Genomic DNA, 26,400 nt, shown 5'->3' on the forward strand with positions numbered 1-26,400 from the left:
ACAGTAAAAATCCCCGATTTTCTTAAGACTTTTAATATTAAAGTTGTATTCAAAAATCTTGATACAGTAAAAAAACTTTTGATTAAGAATTCCCCCCAAAATGCTGATGGATGTGTCTATAAGATTCCTTGTAAAATTTGCGATAAAGTTTATTACGGTCAAACTGGTAAAAATCTCGAACTAAGATTAAAACAACATAAATATAGCATTAGAACTGGACAAGATTCCAATGCTCTATTTATTCATGTAAGAGATTTTAACCATCCAATTGATTTTCAAAAAGTTGAGAAAGTAGTATCAAGCAAGTCCATGGTCGACAGGAATATAATTGAATCTTGTTTCATAAAAAGCAGTTTTGACAATAATATGAATATTTCCTTTGGTTTATATAAATTAGATCCATTTATAATTAATAGAATTTGGGTAGAATTTAATAATACACTGGACAAATAAATAGCTTGGGGGTGAGTTTTGCAAAGGACCTGTCCAAGTTGGCTCGCCGCGCGTCACGTGTTTAACCGTTGTGGGATCTGATAGTGAGGTGCTGGCCGACCCCTTATATAGCTTCCTTGGATGCTTCACTTTCATAGTTCCTTGATAATGTGAGTAGTCACGAAAGCGCTTGGAATTTCTCTATTCTTTCAGAGTGGTTGTTTTGCATATTTTGAAATCACCTGTTTACTGTGATCTTATTGCACATACATATATATATATACATACATATATACATACATATATATATATATACATATATATATATATATATATATATATATATATATATATATATATATATATATATATATATATATATATATATATATATATATGTATGTATGTATATATGTCGTGCCAAATAGGTAAAATTGGTCAATTAACAAAAACTCATTTAAAATTAGGTCCTTTCCAAAATTTCCTCTTATACATTTAAAGATATATTTTTTTAATTTATATTAATTTAAAAATTAGTAATGTTGTACCAAAAGAACCTTAGAAAACTTATCTAACCTTATTATAACAATGACAATTTAATTTAGCCTAATCTAACTAAATATATTTTAGATAAATTTACAATATAATAATAAAACACAATGAAATATATTTTTTTCGTTACGTACAGAATGATTTTTGCAAAATTACTGCATACACAAATATATATATACACAATAGGAAGAACAACATAACATCTCAGAACCTACATCTCAAATACCTCATCCAGTTCCCTGTCAGTGGGCTGCATGCCCAGAATGCTGCAGACATGTCCTCTCTGGATTACAATGCTAAATATCTGAAAGAGGAAGTTGGCCGTTCTTTGATCTTTGGTTTCTGTGATGAATTTTTTACCAAGATCTCTGAGGAACTTTACAGCACACTTACCCCATGCTCCATGGGTCTCCGCCCCTACTGGGATGAAGTCATAGCAAGGAGGCAGGTCTTCACATTTGTGGATTTTCTTGCACTCCCTGTAAGTGGCAGCTCCACCCCTTTCATCTTCAGAGTATGGCAAGTAGGTGTTAGCCAACGTGGCAGGACAGGTGTAGTCCCAGGCAATCTGCTTATCTGCTTACTATCTTTCCAGGGTAGCATAGTGACTCCATCTGGACGCTTTTGACTTCCATCTGACCTCAATATATAGGGTTCCTGTTCAACTGGGCAATGGGCTGTGGCAAGATTTCTCTTGATGATGTTACTGACCTCTCATGGCTAGTTTCTAATGTATGACACACGAGACCATGAAGTCTAAATCGATCAGCCGACACTCTGCCGCAAATACACCTATGTTCGGTAAGTATGGGAGCAGCTAGACAGAGATCAACACCAATCCGAATGGCCTGTGGGTTGAGTTGAGTGCCCAAGGAGCAATTGGGAACAGCCAATAGGAAATCTCCTGAATGTGGTGACTTTACCACTAGAAGACAAGTTGAGTCCTTTCCTGAAGCCTTATGTTGGCAATTTGTTCCATGATTATTTTGTCCCAGTGGGACTGTTTGTGCTCTTTGGGAGGAGCTGGTTTGCTCGAGGAGTCTGCAAGGGTGTCCCACCGCAAGGCTGCTTCAGTGAACCTGGAGTCTTGAGCTCCTACTGCACCTCTCAAGCATTCAGGGAAAATCTCCTTGACTAGTTCAATGGAAGCCATACACAAGGACAGAAATGAAGGTAAACTTACCTGCATTGCCCTGTGCACCCCTAAACCTCCCAGTCGCACCGGAAGAGTTGCTTGACCCCTTTGCTGTGATAGATGATAGTGATAGAGTCAGTGCCTTCATGAAGATAGATCTGAGGAGTGAGTCATATTCACTGAATGATGGGTTGTCAAAAGAGGGTGCTCACCTCAAGAAGTGAGTCTTGGCAGAGTAAGACACTTTGTGAGAAAATACAGAGCATCATGGGCATCACGGTCACTTATTCTCTCCTCCATTGTCTTCAGGTCATTCAGTTTGTCCTTGAGGACTGTGCTGATGGCCTAATAACCCAGCGGTCCTCCCAAGAGGATGCTCTTGGACAGGGTGGTAGTAGAGGCTTCGTGAAGGATGTTCGCACAGCTGTGATTATTTCCTGGTTGGTTGTGATGAGGAGTTGAGGATGAGTCCTAAGGCTTCTCACTGTGTCTTCACCAGTTGTAAGTCCTCTAGCAGGGACTCATCTGTACCTGCAAGAGTGCCATCATCCAGGTACCAGATATTGAGCTCGCTGCGCAAGCTGGTAGTTAGTTCTCTTACTGCCAAGCAGAAGAGAAGTGGAGCGAGTGGGTCACCCTGCTGAACAGGGTGACCCACTCTTTAATGTGTTGTGGTCGTATTCCAGTGTAGCCTCCTGCAGATCCTGCTGGAAATGACGTTATTGCTTTATAGATTTGATTCTGGCAAAATAAACTGTCCAGTGATGAGATCCTCCTCAGGGTCGTTGTTAACGTCCCTTAGTGCTTTGGCTGTGGCCTCATCTTTGGGAGCAACAGTGTCGTCACTTGTGATTATTCTGATTGCTCCCACTGTTTTAGTTACGAATTTTTGCTAACTTGTGCATAAATTTTCTCGTTGTCAGTGGAATTTTTCTTGGGTCTGCCTCTGTGATTCCTGTGATGATGAGACAGCGGGACACAATTATCAGTTCTTGGGTAGTTGCGCTATGCTTTGGTGACTGATGTGGTTAGCAATTTTCCACATCTTGCAGGAACTGTAAAACAGACATTGCCTAACAGGAGTAGGTTGCGCCATGCGTTAATGGTGCCTCGGGCTTCTAAGTTGGTGGAACCTCCATTCACTTGCTTAAGAAACTCTGTGAATTTCCTTGCCACATATGGATGAGCTGCTTTAGGAATGTGAGATAGGGTACTGCTAGCAGTGGATTTGAATGCTATCAGAAGATCTTCGTAACTGAGGGGGTTGCTATCAGAATTTTTAACTACCTGCAGAGGATGTGGGCTGTTCTCTGCAAGGACCCTATGTGATCCAGAACACTCATTGTAAGTACGAATAAGGTCATTCTTGTTCAGGGCCCGATACCCTCCACACACCTAACATGTGCCTCTTCTTTCATTGTTAGGTGCACTGCTTCCCTGGTTTTGTGGCTGGCTAGCTGCATCATCTGCCATTCCTCAATCTGTGTGGTAAGCTTCAGCTAAAGGAAAAATGGTACATGTGGGGTAAAGGCATATACCACGGGTGGTTCATGGTGTGGGTGGAGAGGAATGGAGGAGGGCATAGGCCTAGATGTGGTTGGTGGTCTCACGTCCTCATAGTAGGCGAAGGTGGGGTAGAGGAGGGAGGAGTTGGGTGGGGTGATGACCTGAGTAAGCAGATGTTATGCAGAATTCTGCATGACATTGTAATGTATATACAGTAGAGAAGGGTGCCATAATAGTATGTATAATTGTAAAGCATAATTTTATAATTCATAATGAGAATTTGGGGGTACTGTAAAGTACCCTAATGATAATTATAAGGAAATCCTGTAAAGTAAAAGGACACAAGTGCAACTAATGTGACATTTATTGTGGCAACGTTTCGCTCTCCAGGAGCTTTATCAAGCCATTACAAACAATACATGGACACAGAGGGTATATAAAGGCTCAGAGTGAGGTGAATACTAGTGAGGTACCATTTCGATGTTCACTAGTGGTAGTAGTAGTAGTAGTAGTGGTAGTGACAAAAGTAATACAATATGGAAAGCAATTAATTCGTACATGAGTAAAAGGATATAAAAGCTTTTATATCCTTTTACTCATGTACGAATTAATTGCTTTCCATATTGTATTACTTTTGTCACTACCACAAGGAAATCCTGCCAGGGATTTACTTTCCAACTGTGTGTTGGTTAGCCCCTTTATTGGGCAGCCCTTAAAACCTGTGGGCCTGAGCACGTGCTTTTCTGTGTGTATCATCCTACTCATGCCGTGCATCTAGATTCCCGTTCTTTATTTCTGACCAATCACAAGCCTTCCCTGAGTCACTTCAGCTAAGTGGTGGCGTCCTGTTCTCGAGTCCCATTGATTGAGAGACCAAGGTGTAAACACTTGTGGCTTGGCGTCGTGGAGAGTAACATTTTTTCACCTAGTGAGACTCAAATACCCTTGGATTTTATCCTCTACAAAGTCGGTAAGTACTGATTGTTATGACTAGTGTGTAAATGAATAGTTTGGGCATATTTTGATATATAATATATATATATATATATATATATATATATATATATATATATATATATATATATATATATATATATATATATATAAAGGCTGTGTGAAGCATAATATGAGTGTACCATGCAAATGAAAAAAGTGCAACAAAAGAGGTGTCAAAAAATGTTAGTCTGCCCTTTTGTGGCCAGTTTTCAATTTCAGGAGATAAATATTTATAAAAAATATTTCTATTGCTTATATGAATTTTGTAGTGGTCTGGATGTGTACAGAACGTTTCTATTGTCCTTCCAGATCAGTGAGAAATTGTTTTATGGTGAGCCCTCCAACACCAAGTCAAAATATGTCTGCATTTTTGAGGTAAGTGACTCAGAACTGGAGGTAGATGACCCAGAATTGCTTGAAAGTGGTGATGAATACTTGCCACCGGATGCAGAGGTGTCAAGTGATGATGAGGAGGAAGAAACGCCAGCCAAAAAGCAAAAAGTGATCAATAAAAAGAAAGGTATTAGGATCGAGGAGATGATTGATGAAGAAGATATTCATGATGAGTTTGCTGTTGACAGTAACCCCAGCTGCACCTGTGGTGACATCCATAATGACCCTTTGCCTGAGTATCAACATGAAAAGCCTATTGCAGTTAGGTCTCCATATGAATATTTTACCAATTTCTTTACTGAATTCAGGAATACGGGACTTGAAAATTTTATCCCTTTGCAATGTGTCAATGTAGCAATTTGGTTTCTTTTTATATTTTTCTAATACCTAAAAAAGGTTTGGATACAAGTTCCATTTATATTTTTTATATTGTCTGTTTATATAATAAATTATAAAAATAGTTATTTGCTGTTTTATTAACCATTGCAAGTTTGCAACATCCAAATTTATACTCCCTTAAACGCACAGGCCATAATAAATTAGGGCTTTGCTGATTAGCAATTGCTTGAAAACTAACCATCAGAATTCCATTTATATGGGCTCATTGACCTTATACTGAGTTATTCTATCTACTATAGGAAGTTCAGTTTGAAATTCTAATTTTATGGCCATTTGCCCCATGAAGTGAGGGAGGAGTCGGGTGGGGTGATGACCTGAGTAGGCAGATGTTATGCAGGGTTCTGCATGACATTGTAATGTATATAGTATAGTAGAGAAGGGTGCCATAATAGTATGAATGTTATAATTGTAAAGCATAATTTTATAATTCATAATGAGAATTTGAGGGTACTGTAAAGTACTTTAATGGTAATTATAAGGAATCCTGCCAGGGATTTACTTTCCAACTGTGTGTTGGTTAGCAGATAAGCGTGGCTTGGGTGGTCACAGGTGGTCCACATGGCATGGAGGCTGGCGTCAGAAATGCCGTGTATTTAAGCTAAGTTTGGTAATTGTGTACTCCTTTTGTTTAACTAACTCAAGCCATGCTCAACTAGGCTCTGACATGGTCAGGGTGCTGTGGGATGGATGAAGAAATACGAAATGGGGTAGGTATTGGAGTAGTGAAGGCCGGGCACTGGCTAGGCTGAATGTTTATGGTTTGCTGGACCTCCAGCCGCCTGTTTTTTTTTTTTTTTTTTTTTTTCTGTGTGTGTGTGTGTGTGTGTGTGTGTGTGTGTGTGTGTGTGTACCGTTATTTGGGAGTTTAGGATAGGAGATATATGAAGGTGTTTTCTAGAGTGTGTATATAGTGTTATGACTAATAAATATATTTCCTAACTAGGAATTTTGCCTAACCCTCTGTTAACCAACCCATTGAAGTAACATGCTGGTTTAGCGCTTTCTGTTTTGACTGAGATAGCCCTGGGTGGCCTGTTCATGCCTTGTGTGTAACTTTTACCTTTGCCCTTAGACAAGGCTCTAGCCCCCAGGTATCCCACGTTTCTGCATAACAGCAGGCCTGGCAGAGTTGATCACTCATCGCACTCTATGACACATCACATCACAGTACACTATACACAGCTCCCAACTATAAACAACACACCGCTATGCACTCAACACTATACACACAAGGTGAATGAACACCCTGTTATCGGAACGAGTCTGCATGGTGTATTTTCACGTTTGGGGAAGGGTGGAACACATGCAGTTCTACCCCTCTGCCTCCTCCATGTTACCCACCTTCTCTCACTACCCCCTCCTACCCTCAGATGACCATTATGTATCCACCCTCACTCCTCTGGCACTGACTTCACGTACACTTTTCTTGATTCTAATGGAAGAAATAAAATGTAAGATCTTGCCACTCCAAAATGAGCTACAGGTATTCACACACCAGCCTGTTGATGATAATCCTGGTATGTGTTCTTGATAGACCGTCGATTAAGATATGAACTTTTATAATGTTCTTGATATAAGACTCTTGCAAAATTGCAGTATATTATCGCTCATCACTCCGTGAAATTCGTCTACGACGTGCAACATCATGGGAAAAATTTGGAGCACCGCGAGGCTGGACTGCAGGAGCTTTTTCCTCTGTCTAGTGCAGGAATTCCCAGCTTAGTCAAAATCGGCCCCAAAGGCTCGACAGAACTATCAAAGGGATCAATAAATGGCTGTGGACCAAAAGATGGTTAGTCAAAGTCGGGGGACATGCTTGGCATTGTGTATCTGTGACTTTACACCCTCCCCTTTGTCTCTTTCATCTCTCCTGTCCCGGGAAAGATATATGCATGTCTAGTATTCCTATTCAGTTCCCATACAAAGAGTACTCCCTCACCTCATGAAACTCTGTTGGAAAGCCAATACATTCTAAACACTCATAGCAATAGTAATGCTAAAGAAGTGATTGCTGTGCATTTACTTTCAGTATTGTAACACCCATAATGGCAGTTGTAAATATCAAGAAGTGCCAATAGTTTTCACAAGATTATAAAGAAAATGGATTTAAAACTTTGTTTATCAATGAAACAGTGTTTGTATGCCTATTATATTAAAAGACTTTTAGTAATGATACCATGAAACCTTCGAAAAAGAAAGATAAACCTTGAAAAGGATCACTCTGATAAGAAAAATAAAGATCATGATTATTTTAAGGTAATGACAGAAAAAAAACTGACCAAGAGTAATTTCAAAGCACCTGCCAGTGCATCTGTATGTGTAGTTGAAGTTTTGGCAGTAAAGATCGAAAACCAAAACCTTGTCATTATGGTTGTATACAACCCTCCTCATGCTACTTCCCAACAATTCCAGGAGCAGCTTCTCAAAATTGACCACTGTTTGGAAAATCTGCCAACTCCTGCCCCAAACATCTTGCTGCTGTGTGATTTCAACTTATGACACCTAATGTGGAGGAATAAAGCAAACAATTTTTTAGCTGACATAATCCCAGGAGGCAGCTCAGACGAAAACTCACACACACTTGAGCTATTAAATCTCTACAACAAATTTACCTTAAACCAACAAATAATAGAGCCAACAAGACTGAAATATACACTGAACTTCATCTTCACCAACAATGATGATCTGATGCGAAATATAACACTATCAAAGACAATACTCTCAGATCACAACTTAAAAGAGGTACAGACGTGTATGCGCAGGGCTCCTGACCAGAAAAAGGTGACTAATTATGAAGGCGCCTTTACTAAATTCAACATCAATAACAAAAACATACAGTGGGATCAAGTCAACCATGTCCTAATTGAAACCAGCTGGGAGGCAGTGGCAGCTCGTGAGGCAGTGGCAGCTCGGGTATAGGCACTGTGGAACTGCAGCACCCCCAATTTTCACTCGATATCATCGATAACATTTAATCTAATAAGCCTTTTTTTCTGTAATTCTTTCTATATACTTGTACATTATAAAATCCTTATGCTTAATATCAGTAGCCGTCCACTAATACATGAAAAAATTACAAAAATCCTTGTATGGAATTGTGCACTTTACAGTTCCAGCGATTCGGTATTTGGCTGTTGTGCACTTGCACACATATCCGAGATAAGACGTTGCACGCTAGGTAGAGAGAGCACTGTCGCTGACGCAGTGCTAACCCTGTTGTGCAGGTATAAGGTAGTGTTTCTTTTTGACTCAGCGACATGTATTGTGCTTAATTCTTGAATATGATAAAGTGTAGAATTAGATGATTATCGTGCTTCAGCTATTTTATTTAATTAATAGTATTTTTTTTTTTGTCCTTTTATTTTACAGAAAATTTAAATAATTTAATCATGGCCTCCTTGCATCCCCAAGAAATAAGTTCTGTAACTGTAAGTGAACTTCGACAGCTTAAGTTTTCACAGTTGTCTCTCCATGAGAAAGTTATAGTTAAGAAAAGAGGCTGTTCAACACCTGATATTCAAATATCTCAGCCAGAAATAAAGAACAACAAGAAGTATATTCGTAGCTTTAATTCTGAATGGTACCAACGGAAAAATTGGCTTTGCGGCCGTGAAGTAAAAAAAAGTGCATTGTTTTGCTTCCCGTGTTTTCTGTTTGGAGGCGATGTAATGTGGACAGAAAACGGTTTTAGAAATATGAACAAAATGAAAGAAAAAACTGAAAAACATGAGAAGTCAAAGAAACATGTTGAAAATGTGGTTTCACTGTCACTTTTAGGAAACGTAAATATTATGAAGAAACTTAGTGAGACATACAGACTTTCAATCAATGAACATAACATAAAGGTTAAAAAGAACCGTGAAATTTATCCCAAATCATAGACTGTATTTTCTTTTGTGGAAACTTTGAAACTCCTTCATGTGGACATGTTGTAAAAGATGATTCAGTAAATCCAGGGGTATTTAGAGGATTAATAAAATTTGCATCTAAATTAGATCCAGATTTGAAGAATCACTTAGAAACCAGTATGGTCTTCAAAGGTGTTTCTAAGACCTTTCAGAATGAGATGCTTGACTGCCTGCTACAAATATACCATGAGGAATCAGCAAGACATCCTATTGGGGCAAGTGTTCCACAAGGAAACGTGCTGGGTCCATTGTTATGGAATGTCTACTTCAACGACCTTCTTCATCTCATCCCAGAATCACATGCATATGCAGACGACTGTACACTGACATTCACTTATCCAAGAGAAGAAATGCCAACTGCTCTAAGCTACATCAATCACCAGCTGAGAGCTATATCAGCTTGGGGAAATAGATGGCAAGTAACATTTGCACCAGAGAAAACGCAAATGATGATCGTCTCTAGGCACCATGATGGTAATGCTGGTGCAGTAGTAAGGATGAATGGGAGGGTGTTGGCACCTGGAGAAGAAGTTGATATCCTTGGGGTGAAATTTGACTCCAAACTAACCATGAAGAACCATGTTGTAAATCTTGCAAACAAGGCAGCCAGGAAACTTACAGCACTTCTCTGTATCTCGCATCTGCTTGATAGTAGGGGTTGCAAGATCCTGTACGAGGCACAAGTACGCTCACACCTTGAGTATGCTCCACTTTCTTGGTTTGCCTGCCCCCCCCCCCTCTCATCTGCGACTGCTTGACAGAGTAGAGAACAGAGCAAGACGTCTCATCTCTCGCCTGGACCCATCCTGGATAGATCTGTCATTTCAGCAGAGCCTTCAACATAGGAGGGCAGAAAGCAGCAACTTCACTCTGGCTGTGCCCTTCTCCAGAACATCACTCCATCTGAGATCATACATACCCAGGATGACTCGAGTATGGAACACATTCGTACAGCGTAATGATGTCAACGAGATAAAGTCAGTTGATCAAATGAAAATGCTGGCCCACAGATGGCTCCAACTTCATCCTGTTCCCTTCTTGTATGTCTCATAACAATAAAAATGCTTTCAAATGAGCTGATGTAGGTAACAGCTCTTAGCTTGCCAATGAAGTTAGGAATCCTTAACCTGTAAATAGCTTGTCAATAAAGCTAGGGATCCTTAACCTTGTCAAACCCTGTGTAAAAAAAAAAAAAAAAAAGAGAAGCTTCCTTTGTAGCTGTCATGGCTGATGACACAACAGATGTTTCGGAATACACTCAGATGGTCATTGTTCTACGGTACATGTTGAATGGAGAAATATTTGAGCGTTTTTGGGGATTCTTTATTCCAGAAAATCACACTGCAGATGGCATATCAAAACATATTCAAGAACAATTAGACATAATCCTTCAAGGAAATGGACAAAAACTGATAACTCAGACATTTGATGGTGCAAATGTCATAAAAGGGAAAAAAGCAGGAGTTCAAACAAAAATAAAAGCAGTTTATAGCAATGCACATTTCATTCACTGTTATGCATATTAACTTAATTTAATAATGAGACATGCAGCAAGTATTACACGGAACGCAAGAATATTTTTCTCTAACATTTTGGGTATTCCAACATTGTTCTCAAGATCACCGCAACGTGTATCCATTCTCAAGAAGCATATGGACGTCAGTATTCCCCGTCCGTCCTCTGCAAGGTGCAACTTTCACATACGGATCGTAAATAGAGTTCATGAAAATCTGCATGCTTTAAAAAGCTGTCTTACTGAAATTCGGTCAACATCAAATGCAAATCAAACCATTGCAGAAGCAACAGGAATTTTAAAATACCTGGATGATGATAATTTCATGTTTTGGTTCAAACTTTTTTATCAGATTAAGCCTCATGTTGAAGTAATTTACAACCAAATATAATCTCGAGAAATTAGTGTGTTTAAAGTCAGTAAATATATAACAGATTTCAAAACTGCTAATTTAGAAATAAGAAACTCGAAGTACTGTGAGAATCCTTCGAAGACACTCATGACAGAAGCTAAGGAAGTGTGTGACTGTATAGTGTTGATATAATGGGAAGATATTCTTCCACTAAACACTTAGTAGCTGCTAAATTGTTCAACAATAAAAGCTTCACTAGTTTTAAGAATGAACTGTTACAGAAGAGATAGTACTCACCACTGAAGCATATCCCATGACTGACAAAGAAAAGCTTGAAACTGAACTAATAAATAATTCTATTGTAGATCCGATTTGCAAGAATATTGCAAATTAATTGAGCTGCTGAAATTTATCTTGGAAAGCAATTTAGATGATGTTCTTAGTGAAATTACGAAACAGATAAAAATCCTCTTGACATTTCTCATGACAGCATCAGAGCCAGAACGCTGCTTTTCAACACTAAAAAGAATAAAACCTTCTCTAAGGAGCGCTATGAATCCTGAAAGACTAACTGCACTTGTAGTGTTTTCAATGGAGAAAAATTTCATCAACAGTCATAAAGAGATCAAGGACAAAATTATTAATCTTTTCTAGCAAAGTAGAACAAGAAGAATGGATTTCGTTTTTAAATGAATGGATCAAGCTTGAACTGTATCAATTTAGGTAAGTAAAAAATATTTTGTTTTTTGTTTATGATTTTATCAAGCTTATGTATAAATTTTCTTTTTATATGTTTGCTTCGTTTTACATCATATTAAAACAATGGCTAAAAATTTTCTGAAGCAGCACCTTCACTAATTTTAGGTACGAGCCGCCACTGCTGGGAGGATATTTTCAACAACACGGATACAAACCTTTGCCAAGAAAGAATTAACTCTGTGGCACTTGTGGTATGCTAAAGGCACATTCCATTAAGAAAAAGGAAGAGAAGATATAAACTAGAGAGGCGCTCCAGTTGTGTCATTCGTCGCAAAGGCGACGAATGACACAACTGGTGAAAGGGGCAAGTATATCTGGAATACGAAGGGAGGCACTGGTCAAACATCGAACTTAAGCTTAAGTAATCATACAGGAGACAATAAACTGAGTAAGAACTTAAATCCATAAATGAAAAAGAAAAAAAATACATATATTTCTTATGCAAACTCTGAGGCAAAAACAACATCCAATATTGGACCCCTGCTTAGACGAGATGGGACTTACACAGACGACAGCAAAGATAAGAGTGAGATACTAAAGTCCCATTATGACTCAGTGTTTAGTGAGCCATTAGCCGGACTAAGTCGAGAATCAAAACGAATTTTTATGACTCAAAATCTGGTCAATTAAAAAATCTCCGATAATATCCTAACACCACAAGACTTCGAGAAAGCAATAAATAACATGCCCATGCACTCGGCCCCAGGCTCAGACTCTTTGAACTCCGTGTTCATCAAGAAATTCAAGAAGTCCCTTTCACGTTCCTTCAGCATTCTATGGAGAGGGAACATGGTCACAGGGGTCATCCCACACACACACTAAAAACAACAGGCATAGCCTGTTGGTAGTAAAGCAATTCCGAAGAAATACAGACCGATAGCAGTGACGTCCCATATCATAAAACTCTTTAAAAGGGTTCTAAGAAGCAAGACTGCCACCCACCTAGATACCCATCAGTTACACAACCCAGGGCAAAATGGGTTTAGAGCAGGTCGCTCCTGCTTGTCGTAACTACTGGACAAGATCTTAGATGCATTGGAGGACAAACCAAATGCAGATGTAGTATACATATACTTTGGGAAAGCCTTTGACAGGGGTGACCATGGTGTAATAGCGCACTAAATGCGTAATAAAGGAATAACAGGAAAAGTTGTAGATGGGTCTATAACTTCCTAATAGAACACGAAAAGTAATAGTAAACAAAGTAAAGTCTGAGGTGGCTACAGTGAAAAGCTCAGTTCCACAAGGGACAGTACTGGCCCCCATAACAACAACAATAATAATAATAATAAAAATAATAATAATAATAATAATAATAATAATAATAATAATAATAATAATATTGATATGAATATGAATATATTTACTACAAGTACATGTACAAGGTATACAGGCCTAGTTGACATCAATGACAAGCAACTATATAGTAAACTCCTTGTTACGCAGAGCATTTCGGGCAAATTAGGTCAGTTTTGTCCCAGGATGCGATCCACACCAGTCGACTAACTCCCAGGTACCCATTTTACTGATGGATAAACATAGATAACCGATGTAAAGAACACGGCCAATGTTTCTACCCTCGCTGGGAATCGAACCCAGACACTCGCCATGTGAAACGAGAGCTTTAGCCACCAGGCCACGGGGCATCCTGTTCATTATCCTCATATCTGACATAGATGTGTAAGCCACAGCACCGTGTCTTTCTTTGCAGATGACACCCAAATTTACATGACGGTGTCATCCATCTTAGGCACTGCAAGACTCCAAGCGGACATCAACCAAATTTTTCAATGGGCCCCGGAAAACAACATGAAGTTCAATGAAGAGAAATTTCAATTACTCCGATGTGGAAAATTCGAGGAAATCAAAACTGTATCTGAGTATAAATTCACAAATTCCAAACACATAACAGAGCGAAAAACTAATGTAAAGGACCTGGGAGTGATAATATCAGGATCTCACTTTCAAAGACCACAACAATGTATTTAACACATCTAAGAAAATGATAGGATGGATAATGAGAACGTTCATATTTAGAGATGCCAAGCCCATGATGATTCCATTAAATCGCTTGTTGTGTCTAGTCCTGAATATTGTTGTACGCTAACAGCCCCTTTCAAGGCAAGCGAACTTGCAGACCTAGAGAATATACAGAGAAGTTTCAGGGCACACATAAGTACGATAAAATACGTAAATTATTGGGAACAGTTGAAGTCTCTTGATTTGTATTCCTTGGAATACAGGCGAGAAAGATACATGATAATATACACTTGGATAATCCTAGTCCCAAATTTGCACATGAAAACCACTCCCTACGAAAGCAAAAACTTGGCAGGAGATGCAGCATCTCCCCAACGAAAAGCAGGGGTGCTATGAATACGTTAAGAGACAACAGAGTAAGTGTCAGGGGCCCAAGACTGTTCAACTGCCTCCCAGCACCAGCATACATAAAGGGGGATTACTAATAGACCCCTGGCTGTCTTCAAGGAGGCGCTGGACAGGCACTTAAAGTCAGTACGTGATCAGCCGGGCTGTGGTTCATACTTTGGTTTGCATGCAGCCAGCAGTAGCAGCCTTGTTCATCAGGCTCTGATACTCTGGAAGGCCTCGTCACAGACCAGGCCGCAGAGGTGCTGATCCCCGATACCCTCTCCAGGTGTGATGACAGTATAGGAGGACTGAAGGCATCATACAATATGTCCCTCACTTTAGTAAATAAAGGAAAATCTCGTACAATTGGTGAGATCATAATATCAGCGATTACAGAGGTGATCAAAACTGTTATGAAGAAAAACTCATCCAATCCTAAAATGTAAGTCATTAAGAGGCAATACAATTCAACACCAAATTGATATGGCCGATGAAGTTGAAAAAAACCCTTGATGCTGAGCTGCATCTTTCCGATTTTTCTCTCCAGTTCGATGCGTCAACTTTCGGTTGTTCAAATATTCTCATGGCTTATGTGAGGTATTAGATTAGAAGTCAAAAGTGTATTGTTGACGAATTTTTGTGTGCCATGCAAACGATGAAACAATTTCTCAGTGATTGGAGAAGCACAATATGCCCCCCAGCAAAAGTACTGCAGTAGCTACTGATGATGCACCAGCAATGATTGGCCGCTACAGAGGATATACCACTGATGTACGTACTGTTCATTGTGCATTACACAGACACCATCTTGTACCCAAGAAACTCAGTGGTGAACTGCACGATGCCTTGCAGGTTTGTATCAGAACAATTAATAAAATCAAAGCACATCTACTCAACTCGCGATGGTTTGCAACACTATGCGAAAAGAATGAGGAAACCCTGAACCAATTATCTTTGCACACTGAGGTAATGTGTCTGTCTAAGGGTGATAGCTTGTAAAAACTTGTAAAACTCAACTCACAGAACTCAACTTATAGAACTGAACTCAGAAAATGTGCCGCCCAGGGCAACCCTTATCAAAAACAGAAAGCGCTAAACCAGTGTTCACCACCTCAGTTGTTTGGTTATTAGATGGCTCAGGCAAAATTCCTTATTAGAAAAATATACATTTATTACTCCTAACAATATATACAAACACACATCGTCACGTCTACACCTCATTACACCCACACCTCATTACGCCCACGCCTTCTTGACTGTGACCCAGAATCTTCACGACTACAGTACTCTTCAGACCAACTCTAAGGCTGAGGGAATGATTACCTCATCTTTTGTATAAACACACCTTTCCCTCAGCATATACACCCAAACAAAGATACATCAGGAGCCGGCAGGCTGAGACATAAAATTAAAACAAAACATGCATATGTAGGTATGGGGTTAGAGCCCAGCGGGCGTCATACCCTACCCCAGTCTCTTACTGTAAAGCGTCACCATCTCTCCCAATTTCACCAGCATACACTCAGCCAACAAAGGCACAAACACATCAGAGCCCAGGTAAGCCTACGAGTAACCACAGAGATTGCCTACAGTTTGAGCCTGATAAACAAACAGGGTACAAAACTTATCTTAAATGAACTGCATCTACTGCAGGCTAGTCCCCATGCAGCTCCCCATGACTCCCCACACTCATACACTGAGAGTATCCGCACACTATTGGAAAATAAGTCACAACACGACTTCCTTACATCCCTGGAGGGATTGGTACCAAACCTGCACAAGAAAATCACTCCCTATGAAAGCAAAAGACTCGGCAGGAGATGCAACATTCCCCCAATGAAAAGCAGGGGCGCCACGGGTACACTGAGAGACAAGACAATAAGTGTCCAGGGCCCAAGACTGTTCAATTGCCTTCCAGCATACATAAAGGGGATTACCAATAGACCCCTGGCTGTCTTTAAGAAGGTACTGGACAGGCATCTAAAGTCAGTACCTGACCAACCGGGCTATAGTTCCTACGTCAGCTTGCGTGCGGCCAGCATGAGGCCTGATTTTAGACAGGGCAGCAGGGGCGTTGACCCCCGAAACTCTCTCCAGGCAAACTCCAGGAAAACTTAAAGTGCCCACAAATGTTTGACATTTAATTATAAAATTATGGGTCACAATTATTACATGGTTTATAAAATTATGGCTCACTTCTCTACCATACATATTACAATGGAATGCAGAAGCCTGCATTCAAAATGAAAAAAAAGAAAGAAAACCTACCCTGAGGTCCGAGGCAACGGGACAAACATTACAACAGGAGGATTATAGCCGTACAATCTTGAACTTTCGTTAACTACAAATAAGCAATATTAACACAATGAGCACTGCTAATCCGTGGACATGTGAAACTAGTTTAGCATATATGTGATCAAGTTTTATGCCAAATAAGCCAAGAGTCTCTCTCTTAAGACAAACAGGTTAGGAAAATACATCATCACAACACAGTGCTAGCCAAGCACCGCCCTTGATGCATCTTGCCTAAATACATCCGTTAACCTTATACACTAACGAGTTACCTTTGTACTTAAGTAAACTTAAAAAATGCTATTTATTGGAATAACAAAAGTGCTCACAATCACAAATATCATTTCCCCACGTATATTATATATATATATATATATATATATATATATATATATATATATATATATATATATATATATATATATATATATATATATATATATATATATATATATATATATATATATATATATATATATATATGCAAAACAACCACTGTGAAAGAATAGAGAAGTTCCAAGTGCTTTCGTGACTACTCACATTATCAAGGAACAATGAAAGTAAAGCATCAAAGGAAGGTATATAAAGGGGTAGCCCACACCTCACTATCAGATCCCACAACAACGAAACACCTGACGCGAGACAGCAGGCCCGCCGGCCGAACTAGACAGGTCTTTCATACAACCCACCAACAAACTATTCTACCCAAGAAATAAGAAATTTAAAAAATTATTATTTGTTCAATGTATTATTAAATTCTTCCCAAATTCTATTAATTATAAATGAATCTAATTTATATAAACCAAAGAAAATATTCATATTATTGTCAAAACTGCTTTTTATGAAACAAAATTCAATTATATTCCTGTCGACCATGGACTTGCTTGATACTACTTTCTCAACTTCTTGAAAATAAATTGGATGGTTAAAATCTCTTACATGAATAAATAGAGCATTGGAATCTTGTCCAGTTCTAATGCTATATTTATGTTGTTTTAATCTTAGTTCGAGATTTTTACCAGTTTGACCGTAATAAACTTTATCGCAAATTTTACAAGGAATCTTATACACATATCCTGGAGTTTACCTGGAGAGAGTTCCGGGGGTCAACGCCCCCGCGGCCCGGTCTGTGACCAGGCCTCCTGGTGGATCAGAGCCTGATCAACCAGCCTGTTGCTGCTGGCTGCACGCAAACCAACGTACGAGCAACAGCCCGGCTGATCAGGAACTGACTTTAGGTGCTTGTCCAGTGCCAGCTTGAAGACTGCCAGGGGTCTGTTGGTAAGCCCCCTTATGTGTGCTGGGAGGCAGTTGAACAGTCTCGGGCCCCTGACACTTATTGTATGCTCTCTTAACGTGCTAGTGACACCCCTGCTTTTCATTGGGGGGATGGTGCATCGTCTGCCAAGTCTTTTGCTTTCGTAGTGAGTGATTTTCGTGTGCAAGCTCGGTACTAGTCCCTCTAGGATTTTCCAGGTGTATATAATCATGTATCTCTCCCTCCTGCGTTCCAGGGAATACAGGTTTAGGAACCTCAAGCGCTCCCAGTAATTGAGGTGTTTTATCTCCGTTATGCGCGCCGTGAAAGTTCTCTGTACATTTTCTAGGTCGGCAATTTCACCTGCCTTGAAAGGTGCTGTTAGTGTGCAGCAATATTCCAGCCTAGATAGAACAAGTGACCTGAAGAGTGTCATCATGGGCTTGGCCTCCCTAGTTTTGAAGGTTCTCATTATCCATCCTGTCATTTTTCTAGCAGATGCGATTGATACAATGTTATGGTCCTTGAAGGTGAGATCCTCCGACATGATCACTCCCAGGTCTTTGACGTTGGTGTTTCGCTCTATTTTGTGGCCAGAATTTGTTTTGTACTCTGATGAAGATTTAATTTCCTCATGTTTACCATATCTGAGTAATTGAAATTTCTCATCGTTGAACTTCATATTGTTTTCTGCAGCCCACTGAAAGATTTGGTTGATGTCCGCCTGGAGCTTTGCAGTGTCTGCAATGGAAGACACTGTCATGCAGATTCGGGTGTCATCTGCAAAGGAAGACACGGTGCTGTGGCTGACATCCTTGTCTATGTCGGATATGAGGATGAGGAACAAGATGGGAGCGAGTACTGTGCCTTGTGGAACAGAGCTTTTCACCGTAGCTGCCTCGGACTTTACTCTGTTGACGACTACTCTCTGTGTTCTGTTAGTGAGGAAATTATAGATCCATCGACCGACTTTTCCTGTTATTCCTTTAGCACGCATTTTGTGCGCTATTGCGCCATGGTCACACTTGTCGAAGGCTTTTGCAAAGTCTGTATATATTACATCTGCATTATTTTTGTCTTCTAGTGCATTTAGGACCTTGTCGTAGTGATCCAATAGTTGAGACAGACAGGAGCGACCTGTTCTAAACCCATGTTGCCCTGGGTTGTGTAACTGATGGGTTTCTAGATGGGTGGTGATCTTGCTTCTTAGGACCCTTTCAAAGATTTTTATGATATGGGATGTTAGTGCTATTGGTCTGTAGTTCTTTGCTGTTGCTTTACTGCCCCCTTTGTGGAGTGGGGCTATGTCTGTTGTTTTTAGTAACTGTGGGACGACCCCCGTGTCCATGCTCCCTCTCCATAGGATGGAAAAGGCTCGTGATAGGGGCTTCTTGCAGTTCTTCATGAACACAGAGTTCCATAAGTCTGGCCCTGGGGCAGAGTGCATGGGCATGTCATTTATCGCCTGTTCGAAGTCATTTGGCGTCAGGATAACATCGGATAGGCTTGTGTTAATCAAATTTTGTGGCTCTCTCATAAAAAATTCATTTTGATCTTCGACTCTCAGTCTGGTTAGCGGCTTGCTAAAAACTGAGTCATATTGGGACTTGAGTAGCTCACTCATTTCCTTGCTGTCATCTGTGTAGGACCCATCTTGTTTAAGTAGGGGCCCAATACTGGACGTTGTTCTCGATTTTGATTTGGCATAGGAGAAGAAACACTTTGGGTTTCTTTCGATTTCATTTATGGCTTTTAGTTCTTCCCGCGATTCCTGACTCCTAAAGGATTCTTTTAGCTTAAGTTCGATGCTTGCTATTTCTCTGACCAGTGTCTCCCTACGCATTTCAGATATATTGACCTCTTTTAGCCGCTCTGTTATTCTTTTCCGTCGCCTGTAAAGGGAGCGCCTGTCTCTTTCTATTTTACATCTACTCCTCCTTTTTCTTAGAGGAATAAGCCTTGTGCATACATCGAGTGCCACCGAGTTAATCTGTTCTAGGCATTAGTTGGGGTCTGTGTTGCTTAGTATATCTTCCCAGCTTATATCGGTTAGGACTTTGTTTACTTGGTCCCACTTTATGTTTTTGTTATTGAAGTTGAATTTGGTGAATGCTCCCTCGTGACTAATCTCATTATGTCGGTCTGGGGCTCCGCGCATACATGTCTGAACCTCAATTATGTTGTGATCTGAGTATATTGTTTTTGATATGGAGACATTTCTTATCAGATCATCATTGTTAGTGAAGATGAGGTCTAGTGTATTCTCCAGTCTAGTAGGCTCTATTATTTGCTGGTTTAAATTGAATTTTGTGCAGAGATTTAAAAGCTCGCGTGAGTGTGAGTTTTCATCAGAGCTGCCTCCTGGTGTTATTACTGCAACAATATTATTTGCTATATTCCTCCATTTTAGGTGCCTTAAGTTGAAATCCTCCAGGAGCAAGATGTTGGGTGCAGGAGCTGGAAGATTTTCCAGACAGTGGTCAATTTTTAACAGCTGTTCCTGGAATTGCTGGGATGTTGCATCCGGAGGCTTGTAGACTACCACAATGACTAGGTTTTGGTTCTCGACCTTTACTGCTAAAACTTCCACTACATCATTTGAGGCATTTAGCAGTTCTGTGCAAACAAGTGACTCTGCAATGTACAGGCCAACCCCCCCCCTTTTGCCTGTTCACTCTGTCACATCTGTATAAGTTGTAACCTGGGATCCATATTTCGTTGTCCAAGTGATCCTTTATGTGGGTCTCAGTGAAAGCCGCAAACATTGCCTTTGCCTCTGCAAGCAGTCCACGGATGAAAGGTATTTTGTTGTTTGTTGCTGGCTTTAGACCCTGTATATTTGCAAAGAAGAATGTTATCGGACTGGTGGTATTGTTGGTACTGGGGGGGGATTTTTTTTCCGGCATTATTATCTGTATCTGTTGGTTTGGAGTGGAGGCCATCGACTGTGGTTCCACTCCAGGAATGAGCATTTTGGGGGGAATTCTTCATCAAAAGTTTTTTTACTGTATCAAGATTTTTGAATTTTTTTTTTTATTTTTTTATCACACCGGCCGATTCCCACCAAGGCAGGGTGGCCCGAAAAAGAAAAACTTTCACCATCATTCACTCCATCACTGTCTTGCCAGAAGGGTGCTTTACACTACAGTTTTTAAACTGCAACATTAACACCCCTCCTTCAGAGTGCAGGCACTGTACTTCCCATCTCCAGGACTCAAGTCCGGCCTGCCGGTTTCCCTGAATCCCTTCATAAATGTTACTTTGCTCACACTCCAACAGCACGTCAAGTATTAAAAACCATTTGTCTCCATTCACTCCTATCAAACACGCTCACGCATGCCTGCTGGAAGTCCAAGCCCCTCGCACACAAAACCTCCTTTACCCCCTCCCTCCAACCCTTCCTAGGCCGACCCCTACCCCGCCTTCCTTCCACTACAGACTGATACACTCTTGAAGTCATTCTGTTTCGCTCCATTCTCTCTACATGTCCGAACCACCTCAACAACCCTTCCTCAGCCCTCTGGACAACAGTTTTGGTAATCCCGCACCTCCTCCTAACTTCCAAACTACGAATTCTCTGCATTATATTCACACCACACATTGCCCTCAGACATGACATCTCCACTGCCTCCAGCCTTCTCCTCGCTGCAACATTCATCACCCACGCTTCACACCCATATAAGAGCGTTGGTAAAACTATACTCTCATACATTCCCCTCTTTGCCTCCAAGGACAAAGTTCTTTGTCTCCACAGACTCCTAAGTGCACCACTCACTCTTTTTCCCTCATCAATTCTATGATTCACCTCATCTTTCATAGACCCATCCGCTGACACGTCCACTCCCAAATATCTGAATACGTTCACCTCCTCCATACTCTCTCCCTCCAATCTGATATTCAATCTTTCATCACCTAATCTTTTTGTTATCCTCATAACCTTACTCTTTCCTGTATTCACCTTTAATTTTCTTCTTTTGCACACCCTACCAAATTCATCCACCAATCTCTGCAACTTCTCTTCAGAATCTCCCAAGAGCACAGTGTCATCAGCAAAGAGCAGCTGTGACAACTCCCACTTTGTGTGTGATTCTTTATCTTTTAACTCCACGCCTCTTGCCAAGACCCTCGCATTTACTTCTCTTACAACCCCATCTATAAATATATTAAACAACCACGGTGACATCACACATCCTTGTCTAAGGCCTACTTTTACTGGGAAAAAATTTCCCTCTTTCCTACATACTCTAACTTGGGCCTCACTATCCTCGTAAAAACTCTTCACTGCTTTCAGTAACCTACCTCCTACACCATACACTTGCAACATCTGCCACATTGCCCCCCTATCCACCCTGTCATACGCCTTTTCCAAATCCATAAATGCCACAAAGACCTCTTTAGCCTTATCTAAATACTGTTCACTTATATGTTTCACTGTAAACACCTGGTCCACACACCCCCTACCTTTCCTAAAGCCTCCTTGTTCATCTGCTATCCTATTCTCCGTCTTACTCTTAATTCTTTCAATTATAACTCTACCATACACTTTACCAGGTACACTCAACAGACTTATCCCCCTATAATTTTTGCACTCTCTTTTATCCCCTTTGCCTTTATACAAAGGAACTATGCATGCTCTCTGCCAATCCCTAGGTACCTTACCCTCTTCCATACATTTATTAAATAATTGCACCAACCACTCCAAAACTATATCCCCACCTGCTTTTAACATTTCTATCTTTATCCCATCAATCCCAGCTGCCTTACCCCCTTTCATTTTACCTACTGCCTCACGAACTTCCCCCACACTCACAACTGGCTCTTCCTCACTCCTACAAGATGTTATTCCTCCTTGCCCTATACACGAAATCACAGCTTCCCTATCTTCATCAACATTTAACAATTCCTCAAAATATTCCTTCCATCTTCCCAATACCTCTAACTCTCCATTTAATAACTCTCCTCTCCTATTTTTAACTGACAAATCCATTTGTTCTCTAGGCTTTCTTAACTTGTTAATCTCACTCCAAAACTTTTTCTTATTTTCAACAAAATTTGTTGATAACATCTCACCCACTCTCTCATTTGCTCTCTTTTTACATTGCTTCACCACTCTCTTAACTTCTCTCTTTTTCTCCATATACTCTTCCCTCCTTGCATCACTTCTACTTTGTAAAAACTTCTCATATGCTAACTTTTTCTCCCTTACTACTCTCTTTACATCATCATTCCACCAATCGCTCCTCTTCCCTCCTGCACCCACTTTCCTGTAACCACAAACTTCTGCTGAACACTCTAACACTACATTTTTAAACCTACCCCATACCTCTTCGACCCCATTGCCTATGCTCTCATTAGCCCATCTATCCTCCAATAGCTGTTTATATCTTACCCTAACTGCCTCCTCTTTTAGTTTATAAACCTTCACCTCTCTCTTCCCTGATGCTTCTATTCTCCTTTTATCCCATCTACCTTTTACTCTCAGTGTAGCTACAACTAGAAAGTGATCTGATATATCTGTGGCCCCTCTATAAACATGTACATCCTGAAGTCTACTCAACAGTCTTTTATCTACCAATACATAATCCAACAAACTACTGTCATTTCGCCCTACATCATATCGTGTATACTTATTTATCCTCTTTTTCTTAAAATATGTATTACCTATAACTAAACCCCTTTCTATACAAAGTTCAATCAAAGGGCTCCCATTATCATTTACACCTGGCACCCCAAACTTACCTACCACACCCTCTCTAAAAGTTTCTCCTACTTTAGCATTCAAGTCCCCTACCACAATTACTCTCTCACTTGGTTCAAAGGCTCCTATACATTCACTTAACATCTCCCAAAATCTCTCTCTCTCCTCTGCATTCCTCTCTTCTCCAGGTGCATACACGCTTATTATGACCCACTTCTCGCATCCAACCTTTACTTTAATCCACATAATTCTTGAATTTACACATTCATATTCTCTTTTCTCCTTCCATAACTGATCATTTAACATTACTGCTACCCCTTCCTTTGCTCTAACTCTCTCAGATACTCCAGATTTAATCCCATTTATTTCCCCCCACTGAAACTCTCCTACCCCCTTCTCTTAAGAAGAGAAGGTATATCAACCAAGTTTTCATGGTAAGGGAGAACCAACATATTTTTAGTTGAATAAGGCTGGTTGTCCCTTTTTGGATTGTAAAAAGTATTTCTAGCAGCTTTAAAAGATTTATCAATTACATTTCTTGGGTATTTCAAATCATTACCTATTTCATAAATTTTGGATATTTCCTCATCTATGAACTCTGGACTACAAATTCGTAAAGCTCTCAAAAACATTGATGAGAAAACAGATGGGAAGAATAATAGTGGACATAGGAACAGTTATTTGTAGGTTTTCTGTAAATTTTAAATTTGAATTCATTATTACCCTTAATAATTAAAGCATCTAGAAAAGGCAATGAGTTATTTTCTTCAAATTCAACAGTAAAATTTATAGAATGGGCTAAGCTATTTAATTTGCCAAGGAAATGGTGTATATCTACATTTTTGGGCATAAGACACAAAATATCATCAACATATCTGAACCATTTAGCTCTATTAGGGAGGATTGTGCTAAGCAGCCTTGTTTCAAAAAATTCCATGTATAGGTTACTGAGAACAGGTGAAAGAGGATTTCCCATTGCCATACCAAACTTCTGAGTGTAAAACTTATCATTAAATACAATTTTTGTATCAACAATGCAAAGTTTAATAAGTTTAATGATAGTAGGAACTGGCAATTGTAAATCATAATTAACGAGTTCTTCAGATAAGAAACTTAATAAATCATCAATAAGAACTTTCGTAAACAAGGAAGTAACATCAAAACTAACCATGTTAAAATCATTTAAGTCAGTCATGGAGCTTAATTTATCAACTAAATCTATGTTGTTTGTAACATTAAAGCTAGAAATTTTGCTAATAATAGGGCTCAAAATATCAACAAGCCATTTGGATGATTTATATGAAACTGATCCTATGGAGCTAATAATTGGTCTGACTGGGTTCCCTGGTTTGTGTGTTTTTATTAGTCCATACATGTAAGGTAAAGATGGATTAGTGGAAGTAAATTGTTTGACTAATTCATCTTTGCCTTTCATTAGAAGTTTTATTGTTTTATTGAAATTGCTGTTAACGGTTTCTAGGGGATTTTTTCTGAGTTTAGAATAGGTTTTAGTGTCATCTAAGAGATTATTCATTTAGTAATCATTTTCTTTCATAATTACTATTGCATTTATTTTGTCTGCTTTAGTAAAGTGCAAATTTTTTTTGTTATTAAGTGTATCATAAGACTTAAAGAATCTTTGAGGGCAATTGGGAATGTTTTGTTTTAACATAGAGCTATATACCATTCCCTTACTAATATTAATTTCATCAGTGGATAAATAATTTTTTTCTTATGCCCAAAAATGTAGATATACACCATTTCCTTGGCAAATTAAATAGCTTAGCCCATTCTATAAATTTTACTGTTGAATTTGAAGAAAATAACTCATTGCCTTTTCTAGATGTTTTAATTATTAAGGGTAATAATGAATTCAAATTTAAAATTTACAGAAAACCTACAAATAACTGTTCCTATGTCCACTATTATTCTTCCCACCAAGATAGAGTTAAACTGTCTGTTTTCTCATCAATGTTTTTGAGAGCTTTACGTATTTGTAGTCCAGAGTTCATAGATGAGGAAATATCCAAAATTTATGAAATAGGTAATGATTTGAAATACCCAAGAAATGTAATTGATAAATCTTCTAAAGTTGCTAGAAATACTTTTTACAATCCAAAAAGGGACAACCAGCCTTATTCAACTAAAAATATGTTGGTTCTCCCTTACCATGAAAACTTCGTTGATATACCTTCTCTTCTTAAGACTTTTAATATTAAAGTTGTATTCAAAAATCTTGACACAGTAAAAAAAACTTTTGATAAAGAATTCCCCCCAAAATGCTGATGGATGTGTCTATAAGATTCCTTGTAAAATTTGCGATAAAGTTTATTACGGTCAAACTGGTAAAAATCTCGAACTAAGATTAAAACAACATAAATATAGCATTAGAACTGGACAAGACTCCAATGCTCTATTTATTCATGTAAGAGATTTTAACCATCCAATTGATTTTCAAGAAGTTGAGAAAATAGTATCAAGCAAGTCCATGGTCGACAGGAATATAATTGAATCTTGTTTCATAAAAAGCAGTTTTGACAATAATATGAATATTTCCTTTGGTTTATATAAATTAGATCCATTTATAATTAACAGAATTTGGGAAGAATTTAATAATACATTGGACAAATAATAATTTTTTAAATTTCTTATTTCTTGGGTAGAATAGTTTGTTGGTGGGTTGTATGAAGGACCTGTCTAGTTCGGCCGGCGGGCCTGCTGTCTCGCGTCAGGTGTTTCGTTGTTGTGGGATCTGATAGTGAGGTGTGGGCTACCCCTTTATATACCTTCCTTTGATGCTTTACTTTCATTGTTCCTTGATAACGTGAGTAGTCACG

Source organism: Cherax quadricarinatus, chromosome 1 (genome assembly GCF_038502225.1).
Source record: "Cherax quadricarinatus isolate ZL_2023a chromosome 1, ASM3850222v1, whole genome shotgun sequence".
Taxonomy (NCBI): domain Eukaryota; kingdom Metazoa; phylum Arthropoda; class Malacostraca; order Decapoda; family Parastacidae; genus Cherax; species Cherax quadricarinatus.